Below are 21,971 nucleotides of genomic sequence, written 5' to 3'. Positions count from 1 at the left end.
TGAATACAAATGGACCACGTGCCTGTGCTATCTCGATGACGTCATCGTATTTTCACCTACATTCGAAAGCCAGCTTAGCCGCCCAACGGGTGTTCTTGAGGTTTTCCGGAAAACGGGACTTCAGCTCAACTCTTCCAAATGTCGCTTTGGCTGTCGGGAAATCACTGTGCTCGGCCACCTTGTCAGTGCACGAGGCGTGCAACCTGATCCTGACAAAATTCGAGTTGTCAAAGATTTTCCCATACCACGTTCCGCAAAAGATGTACGGAGTTTTATCGGCCTTTGTTCTTACTTTCGACGTTTCGTGAAGAATTTTGCTGACATTGCCCGACCACTTACCGAGCTACTGAAGGAGGACATGCCTTTTTATTGGGGTACTGACCAAGCAACTGCCTTCAGCACCCTTACAACATTACTTACTTCCCCACCCATCTTGGCCCATTTCGACCCGTCAGCCCATACTGAAGTTCGTACCGATGCCAGCGGACATGGAATTTGTGCTGTTCTCGCCCAGCGGCAACGAGGACAGGATCGCGTCATTGCTTATGCTAGTCGTCTCCTTTCTCCTTCGGAGAGCAAGTTTTCCATAACAGAGCGTGAGTGCCTCGCACTAGTCTGGGCAGTTGGAAAATTTCGACCATACTTGTATGGCCGCACCTTTTCGGTAATTACAGATCACCATGCCTTGTGCTGGCTGTCGTCCCTTAAAGATCCAACAGGACGACTTGGCGTTGGGCCTTGAAACTACAAGAATACAGCTTCGACGTGGCATACAAATCTGGCCTAATGCACCAGGATGCCGACTGTCTATCCCGTCACCCCGTGACTCACCTGACCTTTCAGCACATGATTCTGACCCTTGTGTCTTCGCAATGTCAGCTTTCACTGACATACGCAAGGAACAGCTCAGCGATGTCCACTTGCGGTCTATCATGCAGAGTCTACGCTTGCCCCACGTAGACCCGTCGCTACACTTGTTCATTCTACGTGATGACATTCTTTACCGATGCAACACCAGCGCCGAAGGACCAGAGCTACTACTCGTAGTTCCTGCGACACTCCGTTCCGCTGTACTTGAACACCTTCACGACGCCCCAACCGCGGGACATCTCGGGGTCACACGCACGTACGATCGCGTGCGGCGTAGATTCTTCTGGCCAGGCCTTTACCGTTCTGTGCGCCGATACGTTGCTGCATGTGAGTCCTGCCAGCGCTCCAAACATTCCACCTTGCCACCAGCTGGTCCGCTCCAACCAATAGACATACCCACCGTTCCCTTCTACCGCGTCGGTCTTGATCTCGTTGGACCATTTCCTACTTCTCTCACTGGAAACAAGTGGATAGCTGTAGCCACAGATTACGCCACAAGATACGCTATCACACGAGCGCTACCGACAAGCTGTGCCACTGACGTCGCGGACTTCTTGCTTCATGACGTAATTCTTCACCATGGCGCTCCTCGACAGCTGCTGACTGATCGTGGTCGCTCATTTCTTTCAAAAGTAGTAAGTGACATCCTTCGCTCGTGTACGACGCGTCACAAGCTCACTACGGCCTATCACCCACAAACAAATGGTCTTACCGAGCGCCTAAATCGAACATTGACAACGATGCTCTCCATGTACGTTTCCAAAGATCACCTTGATTGGGATAGTACTTTGCCTTATGTGACATTCGCGTACAATTCGTCACGCCACGACACCGCTGGCTTCTCCCCCTTCTATTTATTGTTCGGCCGCCATCCAGCGTTACCCTTCGAGACTCTTCTCCCATCAACTACGCAAACGGTTACAGAGTACGCCCGGGATGCCACTGCTCGGGCTCAAGTGGCCCGCCAAATCGCACGGAAACGTCTTCTTGGCACGCAGCTCTCTCAGAAGGCCCGCTGCGATAGCCATCACAGAGTAGTTTCCTACTCTCCAGGTTCATTTGTTCTCCTTTGGACACCATGCGGCCACGTTGGCTTCTCTTCGAAGCTCCTGTCTCGCTACTCGGGGCCTTACAAGGTTTTACGCCGGCTTACCGATGTCACATACGAGATTGCTCCATTAGAGTGTCAGTCATCGTCGTCCGCACCCACTACTGACGTCGTCCACGTGACCCGCCTCAAACCGTACATATCCGCATATGATCCTACTCTCCTTCAGGCACCGAGACGGCGCTGCCAGCAGCGGGGTGTTATATGCTAGACGACATCGGCAACGAAAGAGCATCATAGACGACGAAGACGATGAGAGCGACTGTGCTCGTATTGTTGTTGCTGCTGTTCTTCCATCTTGGCTGCAGCTGCCTCTGACTCTCCCTGTATATTTTGTAAATATATTTATTTCATTCATTCTCTCACCCCCGTGACAATATAATTGCTACTGCAAGAAAATGCACACACATAAAAGACACCCACGAGTTCGCTGAATGCTGTAAGCGAACTCGTGGGTACATTAGCCAGGTGGTGGGTGATACATTAGCCAGGTGGTGGGTGCTATAGGCTGTTCCATAATTCGCTGCTGTTTATGCAGGTAAAAAAAATAATAGGGAGAATGTTTGTTCCGGTGAGATAGCGCATTAACAATTCAGTGAGCTGATTCCCTTTGCTTGGCCTTACTTCAAGTCCTTTTATGCACGTGTGCGACGCGAAAAAGAAGTGAGTGCTTCTCGGGTACCAAAACACACCTGCGCGGTAGGCGCAGCACAGTCACAGCGAAAGCTAGAAGAGCAGCCTTTCAGAGACTTTCAAAACCCCGCCTGCTGCAACACCACCACCACCACCACCACCACCCACCATCTTTCAAAACACTCATAGGGTAACTACTGCAATCACACTTGCTTGATACCCAGTAGAGCATTAACAATAAAAAAAATTTTGTAGTGGACTAGCATTTGCTAAGCTATTTTTCGTCACTCTTCTGAGAAGCGTGGTACCCGCTAAGCACTTGCAAGGGATTTTGTGCCAATTGTTCATGCAGTGACTGACGACGATGAGGAATTATGGCTGAAGTGGGTATGCGCTACAGTTAATAGGGGAGTAAGAACGAGCTTTTGTAGTAGGTTGGAGAATCGGACGATCACTCGTTACGCCATTCACATTGTACGATGACTGGTTGTCCTTTCAGTATTTTAAAACGCTTTATAAGTCATATTGACGTGACTGCTTTCCAGACATCAAGCCTGCCTAAGGCGAGTTTGCCAACAAGTCTCAAGCAGCGGTGTGGCTCAGTGGTAGATACTTGGCTGGCACCCAGCGGACCCGGTTCGAGCTCCACTGTGTCATTGGTGCTAGGCTTTTGCTCTAATTCTGCGCGATTTGGTTACGGACACCGGCGGCGGCGGCTGCGGCGGAGAACTGCGCGTGACCCGAGTTGTGATCTCATAACAGCTTTCGCTTAAAAAAAAAAAGGGGGGGGGGGGGTGAGGCCTGGAACATTTTGTTCTTCGCTACTTTAATGTTTGAACGTTACATGCTTCTGCAAGATTGGTTGGGAAATGCGTAACACGGTATCTGCAAAAAAATAAAAAAATAGAGAAAAGCAAACTGTTAGAACATTGCTCGGAATAATTTCCGAATGGTTGGTGCTAGCTTTTGAACTAAGTATGAAAAGCAGCTCATGTAAGATGAATGAACAGACAAATTTTATTCGAGTGTAACATGGAGAGAGCTTTTGATCGTGCCGCAGAAAAAAAATCCTCAAAGCCCTATCGACTTCTATTTGTTAGAATAATGAATGTCCCAGACAAATTTTTTTATCATTTAGTGGTTGGAAGGTCATGAGTAACGTAGCAAACAAAGAAAAGCTTGGTAACTTTATCCATTAATTATTTCCCTGAATACTATATTGCGAGTATTTACACTTATGTTCTGCTTTTTGTTCGAGAATACAGCGATTGCCAATACCTAGTGATCATCTGACCCCTCGCGAAACATAAGGCTTGATATGAATTCACAGATTTACACTACATCTGACATATAAAACTGATTTTTTTTGTGTGTGTGTAGAGGTTACATCACTACAGCTATTTAATTATTCACTCAGATTGAGCTATAGTTCACACCACGTAAATTAAAAACGACGCGGCTTATTTTAGATGTTAAGAAGGCCGTTCATCACAAGTCTGTAAATTGGTTGCACTAGCCTGCACGTCTGGAAACATCACCGCTGTAGCTCACAAGACGTCTAAAGTCTTGCCGCTGTTTCCAGCCTATTGCGTACCGCAAGCGCACAAGGCAGCGAGTGATAAGTGACGCTGGCCACCACTGCTGGTGCAAGCTCTCAGCGCTGTACAGTGCCATGTTTGTCCGTATCGACCTAAACCAGCTGCTGCGGCAAGAAAAAAAAAGCAATTCTCGAGGCGGCATGCCTCCCGCCTGACGTCTAGTCTCCGCTGGTATTCGTTTATTAGCACTGCTTTCCTTTTTTGCGAGAACGCATAGAGGGAGGCAGCGTCCCCAACGTTGCTCGTATCCTTCTCAGAGGAGCCGTAAGAGGCTCTCAGGAAAGTGCGTGTCGTTTCTTTCTTTCTTTCTTTCTTTCTTTCTTTCTTTCTTTCTTTCTTTCTTTCTTTCTTTCTTTCTTTCTTTCTTTCTTTCTTTCTTTCTTTCTTTCTTTCTTGCTTGCTTGCTTGCTTGCTTGCTTGCTTGCTTGCTTGCTTGCTTGCTTGCTTGCTTGCTTGCTTGCTTCATAACCAGCTTCTGAACGCAGGTTTATCATTGCTGACGTTACTGCGGTCCCCGACTGTCCCCTGTATGCGGCAACCACGCTTTGGCAAGTAATCAAACAGTACCAAGATCGCGGACAAGTTCCAGCATTCGGGTTTGGGAGGTGCCCTTCCCCGTTGAGCGAAACCAGCACTCGCCGGACGGTGAAGCGAAGGTGGCTGCATGACTCAAGCTGCGGAGCTGACATCCATATATAGCAGTAAGTATTGACCGACATTGACCGTCCACATATAGGCCTAGTGACAACGTGTTCCATGAACGACGTGGAAGTACGGGCTAGAAATAGACGGATGATAAAATGATTAGCTGTAGCAAAACTCCGAGGCACAAGAACTGGATCACAGAGAAGTTTGTGCACCACGCACACGTACCCAGACGCTATATAGGAAAGCTACGTAACATTATACGTATGAACTCAATATAAACGATTCTAGAGCAAATTTTAAGTAAGTTTTATGACACACACGAACTGCTTTTATAATCTAGTAGGAACTAGCAGGGCCAAGGCGTAACAATTGGTAATCAGCCGGGTTGTACTTAAATAACAGCAGCTAAACTACACATCGTAGTTGCGTATAATGCATTCAAGCAACAGCAACTTCTCAAGAATTGCCAAATGACGCGGTAAAAAAAAATTTGGGCTGCGGGCGCCTGCCTTGAGAGACGACAACTTTCGTGAGCAGAGCATGAGAATAGTGCCTCCGCTAACGTGTCGTGATGGCCTCGGTTGCTTTACAGCATGAGCCATTCTGTATGCTGGAGAACCCTTCGCTGTCCTTCGACGACCAGTGACATGCCTTTGAGTGGCTTAGTACGAAATGTTTTAGGGGCGAAGCTCCTTAAAGCGGCACCCGTTCGTCCCTCGTCGTAGTACGTAACATGTCTTGCGCTCTGACCTGCAAGGTGGTGGCGGTGGGAGATTTCTCCTGTGCGTTGTTGAAGAATACAAAAAATTCGCAGCATGCGCGTTGCCTAAAAGCCGAATTCTCCAGTTTCTCATTTCCCATTAGCAGCCATTCGTATGTACATTGAGCACTATCTGACAAGAAAGGGTTGCTACGTTATACTCGCTGGGCGTAACCTCCTTGGTTTTAGAAAGGTTTAGCGAGTGTTGAGCCGCAGTGCCATGAATACAGTGAACTAGTATATACCATGAACTCGAGGTGGTTAAAGGTGGGAAGTAGACACGAAGGGCAAGCAGTAAGAAAGTGTGCGTGTGCCACCTCTCGTTTAGTCCTTGGAATGTCCGCTGGATGGCGGTGCTTCTATGCGAGGAATATATGATGAAAAGATGCGAGATGGTGGTACTTGGAGTGTTGAATAGGTGGACGAACGGACACACAGACAGATGCATGGACGGACGCAACGGATGGCTGCACGGACGAATGGACGCATGGACGGGCGGATGAGCAGATACACGAACGAACGCAGGGACAGACGCACAGATGGACGTGCGGACGCACGAACAGACGCACGCATGGACGAGCGTACGGACGCACGGGCGGCCACACGGCCGCATGGACGGACGGAAGCAAGAACGAATGGACGGACGGATGCTTCGCGCCACTGTCCATCATTCACCCCGTGAATAAGCTGCCATTTTTTTTTGTTTCACGCTAGAAAAAAGCCAGATGATTTCCAGAAAAACAAAAAAAAAATTGCAAATAAATAAAAAGCAAACAAATAAACAAAATTAGGATACCCGTGTCCTGCACTATATTGTAATATGATCGGCACATCTGGAAGGTATTTTAATGCCGAGATACGCCAATACTTTTCATTATATCTCGGCACATAATTACAAATACTAAAAATTGTCGAAGGCGTGCAAGCCTTGAAACAGCGAAGCTAGACGATTCTGAAGACCAAACTTCTAGGCTGTTTCTAGGCCCTATCTGGGTGGTAAGGGTTCTTTCTAGATTGCTTCTAGGACAGAAACTGGAGCCGGAACCAAGCGTTCGCTCCTCTCGCACATTCACAGACGTGACATGGATGTCCAAACCGAGACATACTCGCGCTGAAACGAAGCGTCCGCACCTCTCTCTCATAGATCGGGGCTGGCGTGGGCCTCGCTTCGGCGTCTTCTCGCCGCCACCGTTGTCTATCTGGTCCCCTAGTGTTGGACTGACTGTTGCCTCTTTCTCTTCGAACGAAACAGATAATGTCCTTCACTTTCGATTATTTAGATTTCAATTCCAAACTTTTAAAAAACACATCGCATAGTATTTGCTTGATCTTAACAGCCTTGTTTTTCTAATTGCTAACAACTTATCACATCTACAATGACTGTCGCATAGCCAAAATCATATATATCTTCAATTCAGGTGATCGCACCTCTCCTCTTGATTATCCTCCCATCTCATTAACCAGCACGATCTGTAAATACATATATGTATGTATGCGTATCATGTATTGGTGTAGTATACAGTATGTATACTACAGTGTAGCAAGGAGTGAGAGAGGGACGCGAAGAGTTAGGAGAAATTTGGAGGAACATTCTACCAGCTCTACCTTTTTATCAGTCTACGCATCGCTATGCGTAGCTGCCCCAACTTTATTTTATGAGCGTACAGGAGGTGTTGCAAGTAAAAAAAGAAACGAAGAAGCACCAAGTACGAGCATCAGCCGAGAGCACTGGGTTTTTCACTTGTTCCAATCGTTCGATATAGCCAGACGTGTGGGCTCGCTTACTATCTTCGTACGTTCGCCATAGAAGGATCGTGCCGTTCAAAGAGGCACAAAATAGAAAAGCATCTTTAAAAGCAGGCACTCTGCACCGCCATTGCTGAAATTTTATAGCTGCGTTGGTACTGCCGAATGAAATAGGTGTCATTCACTCTATGGGATGCAAGTCACATTTTTTGTTCTCAGATGTAAACACGTGGAAAGCAATGAAGGCTGAAGTATATAGAGTCTGCTATGGAAGAATTGGGAATTCAAATACAAGGAATAAAAGAAAAGGCAATGATCCAAAGTGCTAGGTACACATACGAAGCGGTAGCCTTTCGTATGAGGTGAGATACTGGACGGCCGAGTACGGTACGAGTTTAGTGCACGTTAACAAATCGCTGACTCTTTTTAAATTATGCGGGGCAATTCACTGCGGCCTCTCTGACAGCTTTACTCGTTTTGTATATTTAAATTTCATAAGCCGAACTAAACCAAACCGAGGAATGCCTGTTTAAATAAAATAAGAAAAACATGGGGTGGTCGCGGATAGCACTGTGATAAAGCTCCCTACAAACAAGATGATGAGATTGGCATTTCAAATACTCGTAGAAAATAATCAACAAGAAACAGCTAAAGCTTTTTTCTCCCTTACTGCTATGGCGTGAACGTAACACATTCAAATAATCGCCGAAGCATGTTTATGACTTACGACAAAAATCCGCGTGCACGTCTGCGTATAGCACGCGAGCAGCCGGTTTCCGTATAGCCAGAGTAGCGCAAGGAAGGCTACACGCGGGCAACATTGGGCAGCGACAGCCATTTCCCTTCCCGTACTTCGAGAGCGTTGCAGGCGTGTGTGGACAAGACACAAATCTTTCCACCTCGATGCCGCGTTAAGCTCATCGGTACTGGAATATATGCGCGCGTGTTGCTTCAAGAGGATATCAGAAGGGATTTCCCGTCATCGATGGTTATGCAATGAACTACGCGGTAAGCGGCACGATTGGGAATGTAATGTGCGGCGAATGTCACCATGTGCTCGCGGACGCTCTTAATGACTTCATAAGTCTCATTTCGTGTCGTGGGTGTGTTCACAAGGTACGGCTCCGTAAACACAGGTGCATGTGCTCAGTGACTTCATACAAGACGCCATTAACTTGGACAGTAGTCAGTTGATCTTGCGTGTTCTCGCTCGCTTTGCAGTCCGCTGTATGTGCAGTCTACGTTCAAGTTAACTATACAGCGCTTAAATGCATCCGTTGACTGATCGTTGCAGCATGCCTTGCTTGTGCATCTTACATGCTGTTCAGCGTATTCATTCATGTAATAGGAGTCATGTCTCAATGAATTCAGATGGGGGGGGGGGGGGGGGAGCGAAGGTTCGTCGCAGCAACCCGCTCTCCCTAGCAAGTCAATGTATAGGGGAGACTTCGTGCCCCCTCCTACTGGGGTCACTAAGAGGGACGCCCACTACCTTGGCCCTCCCCCGTACGTTCTACGCCTGTATGAGTACGGTAACTGGAAGGTGCGCACGACTTTTTGTCTCGGTTCGGAACGACAGCAGTCCAACGTACGTGTAACATGACGCGCGGTAGTTCCTATACGTACACCGTATCCTGTTTGTGAAGGGCGTTGACGTTTCATAATTGATTAGTAGAACAATAGTTCATTAGGAAGTGACTGGCAGCACTTCACTGACTCGATTCGTGGCGTGTTCTTGAGATTTGTTTGTGTTCTGAGAAAGCTTTCTTCTTGACGTTAGCAGTGCGTAAGCATTGATGTGTGGCCTACTGCATTTATTTTAACTTCAACTTTTTTATACGCGTACCCTTATTAATGCTTTCTCGGCAAAGTACTTGATAGCTTTTTCGTCAAAATTATATATATATATATATATAGGCATGGTGGTTGAGTGGCCGTAGCGTTGCATATAGTCCAGTACATCCTCCGTGAGCGGTCACAACGTGGTTTATTTCGACGTTTCGGCCTAGAGTCTGGCCTTCATCAGTCTGATAAAGGCCGAACTCTAGGCCGAAACGTCGAAATAAACCACGTTGTGACCACTCACGGAAATATACTGGACTATATATATATATATATATATATATATATATATATATATATATATATATATATATATATATATATATATATATAGCCTCGAAAATTGTAAAACAAAACGGCATCTATGTTGAAACACATTATATACTGAAATTGTCTAGAACAAGCAAACCAAGCAACTGATTTTCCTCTACTTCTACTTCGTTATTTCTTTTAGTACAGACTAAAATGTCTTCCGGGCTAAAAACTGCAATAAGTTAAGAAACATGGGAAGTGGTAGCTGTTTGACGTTTATTCGACCAGTTGAAGGACCCGAGAAAACTATACAAAAATAGGACGATAAAAAAAAACTCGGACCATGAAGCTCGCATTTTAAATTCATGTTGTACACTTAACAGCTGAAATTGGCCCAAGAACGACCCTAATCAGCAGTCAACATACATAATAACTCTTTCTTGCGATCATTTCTCACTGGCTAAACCACATTGTAGGCGCACGCTCGGCGGAATGCGTCGTGTTATATGATTTCCTATTTGAAATAAGTATGCTTAACATCGCAGTGATATTATAGTATATCACCAGAGATCATGCGCAATCTATAAGTAATGCTTGAGCTATGTGCCATGGCGACTAATCATGCCACATTTCTATGCGTAATGCAAGCACTTTTGACGTCTATCTATCTATCTATCTATCTATCTATCTATCTATCTATCTATCTATCTATCTATCTATCTATCTATCTATCTATCTATCTATCTATCTATCTATCTATCTATCTATCTATCTATCTATTTATCTATCTATCTATCTATTTATCTATCTATCTATCTATCTATCTAACCACCTACGTCTGGGTTTTCTCGTAATCACCAAGCTTACTTGGGCTAACCAAAATTAGTACGGGAAGGTAAGATATTTTGACAAATACGACTCGTCGGTCATGGCATGAGTAAGGTCATCATACCGTCGCGTACGTCTTCGAACACTTTCCGCCAGACAGTGTCACTTACCCGCGGGGGGTATGTGCTACTGGTATGTGCGTATGTTCCACAGGTGATTGACACTTCATATCTACCCAGTAACGGCGGGAACATGCATTGGTTATTTTAACGCGTGCGCAATAAAAACGCTGACATCAGTTATGTTGACGCAACATATGTAAAAAAAAATTCAGGGGGGTCTCCAGCAGGAATCGAACCACAGCATTCGGCGTGGCAACCAACCATTCTACCACACAGTCACGCCAGGTCTCGTGACTGCTTTTCGAATGCACCGTAATGTTTATGAACCGTCAATCGGGGATGCAGTGATGTCAATCCAATGTTATAGACATTACATATGCATTCCTACAATACAGTCGTCAGGTCGGGTTAAAATATCAACTATAGTTAAGGCTAATGCACTCAAGGTAATTGACAGTTTATATTAACCAAGGAGCTGCGCGAACAGACATTGGTAATTTGAATTTGATAACGTTAAAAAAATCAGCGCATCTGAAGGAAGCGAATGACGACGAGGGGATGAATACACAGGTGCTAAGGTCCATATTGTCTGCGTTGAAGTCACCGGGTAATATAAGGGATAGACAGATGGACTGATGGACACGTGGACGTATGCATGGACAGACGGACAGACGGGCGGACGCAGCCACGGACGACGCGGGTAATCATGCATTGTGTTGTCGTGTAGTTGATTATACATAAAGTCGGTTGGTTTAAACATATGTTCTCGTTCTTTTGTTGTGCAGGTGAACAGCTTCGGTTTGAGTTTTGTGGGGCGTGACGAACGCCAACTAGGCCGGCCTTAAAGAGCTTCACCTCTAAAAGCTGGTATCGAAAGCGTTAACCAAACGAGCGCATATAATAAATATTCTGGTTCCAGCACAAATCGAACCCCAGCATTCTGCGTGGCAGTCAAGTATTCTACCACAAAGCCACGGCAGGTCTCCAAACTGCTTTTCAATTAGAGCGCGTAATGTTCGTGAAAAGTCACTTGTGCTTGCACTGCTGGCTATACAATCTAAAAAAAAACAATATATACGTACTCCTATCACAGCTGTCACGACCACTTAAAGAAATTTGCAGGGAAGCGCCATCTACTGGAGCTGATTTCTCTAGCAATGTCTAAGGCCGCCATCCTCGCTTGCACAAGCGCTACAAATCAACTTACCGCATCTCGTGTTGCTAATACCTATGTTGCTGCTGCCCCGCCGCGGTGGTCTAGTGGCTAAGGTACTCGGCTGCTGACCCGCAAGTCGCGGGTTCGAATCCAGGCTGCGGCGGCTGCATTACCGATGGAGGCGGATATGTTGTAGGCCCGTGTGCTCAGATTTGGGTGCACGTTAAAGAACCCCAGGTGGTCGAAAATTCCGGAGCCCTTCACTACGGCGTCTCTCATAATCATATGGTGGTTTCGGGACGTTAAACCCCACATATCAATCAATTATGTTGCTCTTGACGTCGTCACAAAACAGCAAACATGCGACTGTTTAACATAACATTTGTTCATGCCTTCAGCGTCATTTCGTAACGTATCGCTCAACAAAAAAATTACTGCACAGTCATCTTCCCTCCGCATGCTTCACATAACATCGATTCCCAAGGCACTTGCAATCTGCTGAATTTTATATGCGCAGCGCTTCTTAGCGAACTTCAGCTACTTTGGCCGTATCTGTCTCTCTATTTATCTACCTATCTATCTAGCCATCTACGACCTTTAGCTCTCATGTCCGTTTTAATGATGGGATGTGTACCGAAATTTGTATGACATAACATGACTGCATAACGAGTATAAGTGACCAGTCGGCACTAAAATCATCACATGCATGTCGTTAATGTCAAGACTTACCTGTGATGATCTTGTGTTGGTTTCGTTCACATGGCACATTGCAAAACTGGTACCTATGGTATGACATAACTGCATAGCAAACGGGACAGGCCCTAACACGGAAATAAGAACATGCAGGTCATGTAAGTCATTACTACACGCCACACTCACAGTGCGCTCAAGCCGTTGGCTAGCTTCACATATACCAAATTCAGCGTTACATAACATAAATAGATGACGAAGGTACATGAGTGGATCAAACATGATAATCATCATACGTGTGTCATGTAAGAACCTGAATACATACCACGCTCATGATGGACTCGCATCTATTTCACTAGCTTCACATATATCAAATTTGGTATTATGTGACATGAATGAAAGGTGAACGTAATGACACGTCCAAACATGATAATAACCAGATGTGTTCCATGTAAAACAAGACTATACCCGCTACGTTCATAGTCTGCTCGTGTCTGTTTCGCTAGTTTCACATATACCGAATTTGGTGTTACGTGACGTAAATGAAAGACGATGGTATGTGACTGGTGCAAACATGATAATCACGACATGCGTGTCATGTCAGACAATATGACACACCGCGCTCATGAGGCGCTTGCAGCCGTTTTGCTAGTTTCACATATAGCAAATTTGGTATTACATTACGTGAATAAATTGCGAAGGTAAATGACACGCCCAAACATGATAATCATGACATTCATTCATATAAAACATAAGCACATGCTACGCTCATATGCGCTCTCGGCAGTTTGTCTAGCTTCACATATGCAAAATTTGGTGATAACTGACGTGAATGGATGACGAACAGAAATATCAGGCGCAACCATGATAAGTATGACGTAGAAGTTATGTATGGCATAATTTACGCCCGCCTCGAAACGCTGTGCTGATTTTGAAGTGACATATCAACCTTCCCTATTCGTGCTTGGCATATCATTCATTCCCACTGTACGGGGGATATGCCAATTTTTTTAATTTAAAAAATATTCGCTTTATCTTTCATGCGTGCCACGTTTACTCGAAATGCACGCACAATCAGTTCAAAAGACACAGGTGTAAAGAGCCGAGCAGCCAGAAAGGCACGTAGCACGTTCTTTCCAATCGATGACCAGACTGAACGGGTAAGCTGAAATATATTTTCGGATAAGAGCTTTTTCATCAATCTTTTCGTAGATTATTGCCAAAAAGGTGTTCTTCGACGGGGCAAATTCTTCGCAGCCAAGTCTATGCAGCGACGTAGAACGTCATTCGTTGGCGTTTTTGCAGTACGGAATGAAGAAAAAAATGGCAGCATGTCCACCAAGTGAATGATGGAGAGTGGGGCGAAGCATTCGTCCGTCCATTCGTTCTTGCTTCCGTCCGCCCATGCGTCCGTCTTTGTGACCGTCCATACGTCCGTCTGCTCGTCCGTGCGTTGCGTCTGTTCGTGCGTTCGTCCCTGCGTTCGTCCATGCATCCGCCCCTGCGCCCGTTCATGCGTCCATCCATGCATCTGTCTGTTTGTCTATTCGTCTATCTATTCAACACTCCAAGTACCACCATCTCGAATCTTTTCATAATTTATTCCCTATATAGAAGCACCGCCATCCAGCGGACATTCCAAGGACTAAACGAGAAGTGGCACACGCACACTTTCTTACGGCTTGCGCTTCGGTCTACTTCCCACCTTTAACCACCTCAAGTTCATGGTATATACTAGTTCACTGTATTCATGACACTGCGGCCCAACGCTCGCTCAACCTTTCTAAAACCAAGGAGGTTACGCCCAGCGAGTATAACGTAGAAACCTTTTGCTGTGAGATAGTGCTCAATGTACTTGGCAATGGCTGCTAATGGGAAACGAGAGGCAGGAGAATTCGGCTTTTGCTTTCTTACGGCTTGCGCTTTGTATCTACTTCCCACCTTTAACCACCGCGAGTTCATGGTATACACTAGTTCACTGCATTCATGACACTGCGGCCCAACGCTCGCTAAACCTTTCTAAAACTAAGGAGGTTACACCCAGCGAGTATAACGTAGTAATCCTTCCCCGTCAGATAGTGCTCAATGTACACGCCAGTGGCTGCTAATGGGGATCGCAGCGTGCGCGTTGACCAGAAGCCGAATGCTCCTGTCTCTCATTCCACTTAGCAGCCATTGGTATGTACATTGAGCTTGACCTTTATTGTTCAACAATGCACAGAAGAACTTTCTCACCGGCACCACCTTGGAGGTCAAAATGTTATACTTGTTACACACTACAACCGCTATGAGGGACGAACAGGTGCCGCTATAAAAAGCTTCGCCCCCTAATAAAGCGACATTCCATGATAATCTTTGGTTGCTGCTAAGATAAACTTTCACGCATCTGCATGGCGCGTTAAGAACGCGACGAAGTACTCCTAGAGACTGTGGCACTGCCCGGTCACGCTGTGTTTTTAACGTGCGCGCGCTGAAAGTGCCCGGAAGGGATATGCGGTGGGAGGTTACGTGATGCGAGCAAGCTGATCGCATTGGTGGCGGCGTGCAGCAATCAGATGTGATACTTTGAAAAAAGTTATTTGGAGAGGCTAGTTTTCTGAAGGGTGCGTCGATGCTATCGAGGCACCCTCATTTTGTGCTATGCGGGTCGGCATTTTGTGGCAGTTTCCTGCTCTGACAGGCTGTGTCAAGTGCTTGCGTGGCTAGTTGTCAGCTGACGACGTCAGAGCCCGCGACTGCTTCAAGTTGTAGCCTGCCTTCTCCCCCCCCCCCTTTCTCCGCATCCTCCTCGGAGCAAAACCTGACTGCTCGTGCACTCTACAATACGGCTGTACACCTGTGGAACAAAAAATACACCATGTTCGATGTGTTTTGTAAAAAAAAAATTGTTTACAGAAAGTGACTTCGTAAATATACCACGACATTTATTTTAATACCCACGCACTTCTATGGAGAGTATAGCATACTGCAGTTAACTAACTGGCATGTACGTGCAAATGAAAATTGTGCAACTTTTCCTTTTGGAAGAACTTGCCGCCACTACACATGTACATCCTCCAGAAGCTGCATCAATGCGCCTGCCAACTGATTGTCTTTCATCCAACGGGGGCAGCGTTGCAGCAAATCTGGCTTCCATTTATCTCTACGCAGGAAACCTCACCATTTCGTCGGTGGCGTTTGCTTAAGAATGCCCATTCATTCCTCATTCGAATGGTGTAGGGTGTGAGGTGAAACACAGGCTTCGTGGAAGAACCCGTGTAAGTACGCTCGGTGTGGCTGCACGTCAAGAGATTGACTGTTTTAGGGTAATTAGATTACATGCCTTTCACAAAATGCAAACTACTGGGATTATGGCTTCCTGCATATGCAACGCGCCAAGCCACAAAAGTTCTACTCTGTTTATTGAAATGCGCGAACTTGCATGACCACTTCTCGCGAGCTGAATATTGACAACATCATTGTGTACGTGTGTCTACTCATACTGCCTCTCCACCTCATCACCATTCAGTCTACTTCTCTCTAAGTGCACTTGAGTAGATAACGAGAATAGCAGAGAACACAACACGAGCGCCAAATATCAATAAGTGACCTCACATAATTGAATACCAAATTACATATGTATGGTAATTAAAAACCTCTCAATTGCCGCAGCATGACTAATCACAACATTACTAATCTCCAACTCACCCAAATGCGCATCCTTCTGCAGTAACCGCCATTCGCAGTGGCCGAGTAAAACAAGACAGTTAGTCAGCCTGCTTTATAATCGCACCCTTCTTCTCGCAAAATCCCGCGCCCGTCCCATTAACAGCACCCCACTGGGCCACTCACTCACTTGGGAAGCAACTGGTACAGCAGGTCCTCGGCTTTCCGCTTTTGTTCGAGGTAGTCCGCTGTGCGTTCCTCCACCAGAGACTCGAGGCTGCTGGCGTACTGCTCAACCGGCCCACCAGTGCCTCCAACAGCGCCTCGCTAGCACTGCACGGAAGGCTGCAAAACAAGCAACCCGCAAGCCTTATTACAGAGCAGATGGCACGACAAACTTCGCATTTCGGGAGAATGCATGTACTGGTATTCAGCAAGGATGGCAATCTTAGTAGCCGGTGCCTCAGGGAGTGCGGTGACCGTCCCACCAAGCACAATCTCATAGAATTTGTTTGCATCGAATTCTTGTGAATATAGTCGCGTCGAATTGCAGTGACGTATCGAGTTTAAATGCGGATCATATCTGAGACAATTCCGAAACTGTGTTTCGTTGGGAAAATTATAAAACATGGTGAAATGCAAAACATGCTGCTAACTAGAAGAGGCGAACAAAGGAATAACAGTCAGGACGAGCGCTGACTAACAATTCTTAGCGAACCAAAGGTACTATAAGCAATTTTATCTATCTATCTATCTATCTATCTATCTATCTATCTATCTATCTATCTATTTATCTATCTATCTATCTATCTATCTATCTATCTATCTATCTATCTATCTATCTATCTATCTATCTATCTATCTATCTATCTATCTATCTATCTATCTATCTATCTATCTATCTATCTATCTATCTATCTATCTATCTACCTGCCTGCCTATCTATCTATCTATCTATCTATCTATCTATCTATCTATCTATCTATCTATCTATCTATCTATCTATCTATCTATCTATCTATCTATCAGAAAATCTGCTCAGGAACTGCCAGAACAGATACGGATAACATATATGGGAAAGTGTCGACATCTCCAGCATTGACCAGACAAATGCAAATTATGAAAATTTGAATCCCAAAGGGAATCGAACACAAGAGTTCTGTGTGGCCGTCAGGAATGCTAGCACAGAGTCATGCCAAGTCTAGAAAATCCAATGGAAAAATATTCTATTCAGGCGTGATGTCAGTGCAAAAGCAGTTGTGGTTGTGGTTCTGACTACCTAATTTTATAACAAAGCAACAATTACTACAAAGTTGCAACAAAGACGTTCTCAAAAAAACAGCACCAATGCATTACACTGTTTACCACACAAGTCGTCTCGACGAATATGAATCGAGAGCACAGTGCAAAATGTTGCAGGAATTTCACCGTCTTTCTGGCGTTTTCCAGCTTTTCAGAAAGCTTCTGATTGTTTTCTTTGCAAAAAAAAGGGGGGGGGGACGTTCTCATCAAAGTGTAAAACATCACTATTCTAGCCATCACGTTTTCATCATGAGCGGTATAACTCAAAAGATGCAGTAGCAACCACTCCAACTTTTCAAGCACAATTCAAAAGAGGTCACCAGGTATGGGATTTTCACGAAATGCCTCTAGGCATCTTTTTCAATTGCTTTTAATGTAGAAAGAAGGCCGCGTAAAGGATCATGCAAGCAGCCTTTTTGGAAACACATAACCTGAGTGAGTGCACTTTCGTGTGATTGTGGCACGGCTGCCCCCTGAAGGGGTACTTGTGAGCGGTGCAGGTACTATTTGGACGTTGTCATTTATTCCTTTTTTTTTTGCGAACGCACCCTCACCTTCTCGCACACTCACGGTGTGGTACTTCCTGGTGCACTACGCTGTACCGGGAACAAATTACACCGACATATGCAACACCCCGTTACGTGTAACGTAAAGAAATGAGAACACTGCGTTTGAAAAAAAATATTCTGCTGTAATATGAAGGAAATGCAACGAAGCTTGGTCACCAGTAAATAATGACCAGTTGTCTACGCTTGTGTTGGTTCATAAGGGAAATATTACTACACACATGCAGAGTGACAAACTATGCATGCATAAGAATATATATTACCGCAACAATATCCACTGCTTCGAAAGCAGCGAGACAGTTGACAATTGTTTGAATGTTAATGTGATGGAACTCTAAGTATGGACAGCGCTGTTCGTCGCGTGCCTTTCGTTTTGCTGTTCTATTTCTGGCAGCTCCTTGAAACTGACCACTGGACATTCGAGGGCCGACCTGCGTTGGGGGGGGGGGGGGGGGGGAAAGATTGGTGCTTTGGTTATGATATATAGGGTAAAATTGCTGGGAAAAAGGCGGGAAGGTACCAGGCGCCAGCTCCCACTTTCGCGTTAGATTAAAACTTCTTGTCCGGAAAAACACGATGGTAGTGCGTTACGATGCCGTGATTCTCGAATTGAACGTCATAGGCCTTGTGGCTTGGCGGGGAGCTTTGTTTCTTTCCGATAGAGAGAGCTTGCTTCCACCTATTGAACTGCGTTGGATTTGTTCGATGGTCTGTCATGGTGAGCAATAATTGATTTACACCCCAATCAAGCACACGGTATGGCATTCTCTCAGTCTACTCTACTCTTGAAGGCGAAGCTCAAGCGTCCCTTAAGTTTTGCAGATGTTGTTTCTAACTAATGTGTAACACAATATGCGTAATACTAAACGGCATCACCTCCGCCAATCGCTGCCGGATGTAATATTAATAATAATAATAATAATAATAATAATAATAATAATAATAATAATAATAATAATAATAATAATAATAATAATGTAAAAGTCTTAATGCAGACAATAGGACTGCATTGGTTTATTGACACATTCTTTTGTTGGTTTGTTACCATAGGTAGTTGGCACGTAACCATTTTAGGGGATTGGCCAAGAATGCAACGTTGAGCCTGTTAAATGTTATTTTAGGTAAGCTATAAAATTCAAAACCACAAATAAAGAAATCAAATTGCAATAATGCGTAAAATATTTCATTTACCTACAAGTAATGTGCTTTCGAGCATGTATTACAACTATCGTATTACCTTATAGGAACAAGTTTGAAAACTTAGATTTTAACCTAATCAAATGACGAATATTTTAAATACCATATTAAAACGGTACTCGTTGAGTAGTTATAATGTAAATACACACGGCATCAAAAGCATCCCCGTGGCAGTATCTTAAGCCTGAGGCACCGAAGCTTAAAACATTTTCCTCCAAAGGTGGCCTAACTTGCAAAAAGGGTAATTAAAAGTCGAGTTCTAATACGAGAGTATCTTGAACATGACAAAAAGTAATTCTCTTCTCCTGGCGTCGTCTTCTTCTTTTTCTATCTCTTGCTGACGCTAGCGATGTGAATCACTGCACTCTTCGGCCCGGCCGTCATTCACCTCACGCTGCAAATATGGCACCACATTTCCGATAGGTCCGCCCTCGGTTCTTCCACGTGCCCGGTATAATACAACGTCTAGAGAAGTCCTTGCTGCTTGGTCGTTTTAACAACAACGTATGAACCGGAGTTGATCTCTGACATCTTCGTGCCGGGGTGATGATAAAAGTACGTCTTCATCGTACTTCTGCATCTTTGCTGGAGTTGGACCTTGGGGCGTTCCTTCATTGTGGACCTGCCAACTAAACTCAGATCATCGTCCGCTGGCAAGCAAAAAACAGTACCGAACGCAGCCAATTGTGGGCTGCACCCGATGCCGGTGGTGTAGTACCTGTTATGGTGATGTACGGCTGCCTACAAAGCACTCTTCCCGCCTCCCTTGAGTTCTGGGCACACACTATATACATTTTGAGGTCTCTAACAAAACATTCAGCAAGAAAATTACCCTCTGGATGATAAGGCACTGGGTATCGAAACACCATGTTCATTTTGCGGGCCCACTTGCATATCTTCTGACTCCTAAATGTTGGCCCATTTTCGGCAACGATGACCCTGGTGTGCTTCAAAATGTCTCTCTGCAACACTGATATTACACAATTCGCTTCTTTTCTTCCAGCTTTGGCAACCGGAAAGCGCGTGCACTCATCCACCGCTACCAGGGAAGCTGGTTTCTCTTGACGCCTTCACTATTCTTAGCGAAATCAAGGTGAACTACTTAGATTGGAACAGTTGAATAATCTGGCAATACCATTCTATTTTTCTGTGAATCGTAATAAATGGCAAGCATTTCTTAGCGAACTTCGGCGACATCAAGCGCATCTATCTATCCAGCCGCCTATGACTATTAGCTCTCCTGGCCATCTCAATGAAGGTATCGATACCAAAACTGGTATAGCATAACATGACTGCACAACAAGCATAATTGACTAGTCATATCTCGAAAATCATCACACGTATGCCATGAGCGTCATTATTTACATTTCAAAATCCTGCTGATCTTGCGGTGGTTTCGTTCACATGACATTTTGCAAAACTAGTATGGTATGAGATGACTTCAAGACCAACTTAAGTGACGGACCCTAACGTGGAAATCATGACATGAATATCATAATTTTTATCTTAAGACTAGTGATGACTACACGCCACGCTCATGGTGTCCCCGCGGTCATCTCACTAGCTTCACACATACCAAATTTCGGTATTACGAGACGTGAATAGATGATGATGGTATATGACTCATGCAAACATAATAATAATTAGATTCATGTCATGTGAGAATATGACTACATACCACGCTTATAATGCGCCCGCAGCCCTTTCGCTAGTTTTCCATATACCAAATTGGGTATTACGTGACGTGAATGGACGACGAAGGTAAATTACACGTTAAAACATGCTAATCATGACATGCGTGTCATTTAAAACATGGCTACATGCTAAGCTCATAGCGCGCTCGCAGCCGTTTCTCTAGCTCCACATATACCAAATTTACTATCGCATGATGGGAATAGATTACAAAGGTAAAGGGCACATTCAAATATGATAATCATAGCATGGAAGTTATGTACGACATAATTTACGTCCGCCTGGTGACGTTGTGCTGATTTTAATGTGACATATGAAACTTCCTCATTCGTGCTTCGCATTTCATCGATTGGTACTGTACCTGGGATCTGCCAATTTTTATTTGACTTCACGATTTAACACTCATGGCACGTCTTCACATAACGAGCAACATCTGCTTTCGTATTTCGGCATGTAAACCTCTGAGTAAGTTTGTGATACATACTCCAGAATCCATCGTGCCCTCCTCAATGTGAACTGGTGTAATATAATTTTAGCAACTGAGACCCTTTTGTCTGAAAGCCATACATCTTCCCATTGCGCAGTTTAATGTCAAGCGTGCCCTCCAAAAGTTTCATCAAGTTTATGGCACTGTCCAGAATTTTTTGTGGCACGTTAATACGACACAAGGCGTCATCATCGTGGTGCTTCTGGCCTAGTTTATGTATTACGTCGCAACTGAATGGTTAGATCTCACTCTCTCATCGAGCTATTCTGCCCTTTGGCAGCGAAAGTTGCAATAAATATGTCAGCGCCTGGTTATAAGCTAACAGATTGAAAAGTTTGCCTTCCAGCTAACTTCTGGAATATTTGGAGAGCCATTACGACAGCTACAGCTTCCTTCTCTGTAATCATGTAATCCTGTCGACTGCGCCAATAAAACTTTTCATGCAGACATTACCATTGCGTCGGTTTATTGCTCTATTCCTCCTCTTTCTTATCTTCATTTCTCTCCTATGAAGGTACTTGGAATTCAAACCACTTCGACGTGTTCCCACAGAGAAAAAGCGTCATGATATATACGCAGTCTTCATAGCCCGTCCACTAGTTTCTGGCGTAGTGCAGATTCGTAGAAATCGAGCCAGGCATCAGCGCTTGAACTACCGTCAAACATGTCCGGTCGAAGAGAAACTTCTTTCTTATCTCCTACATTTGAAACTGACACAACAAGTTCTAAAAGCGGATTTATTGATTGATGCATGGAATTTAATGTCCCAAAACCACCATATGGTTATGAGAGACGTCATAGTGGAGGGCTCCGGAAATTTTGACCACCT

The sequence above is a fragment of the Rhipicephalus microplus genome, unplaced genomic scaffold, assembly GCF_043290135.1.
Source record: "Rhipicephalus microplus isolate Deutch F79 unplaced genomic scaffold, USDA_Rmic scaffold_425, whole genome shotgun sequence".
NCBI lineage: Eukaryota > Metazoa > Arthropoda > Arachnida > Ixodida > Ixodidae > Rhipicephalus > Rhipicephalus microplus.
The sequence above is the reverse complement of the archived record's forward strand: the minus strand, read 5'-3'. Positions refer to the sequence as shown.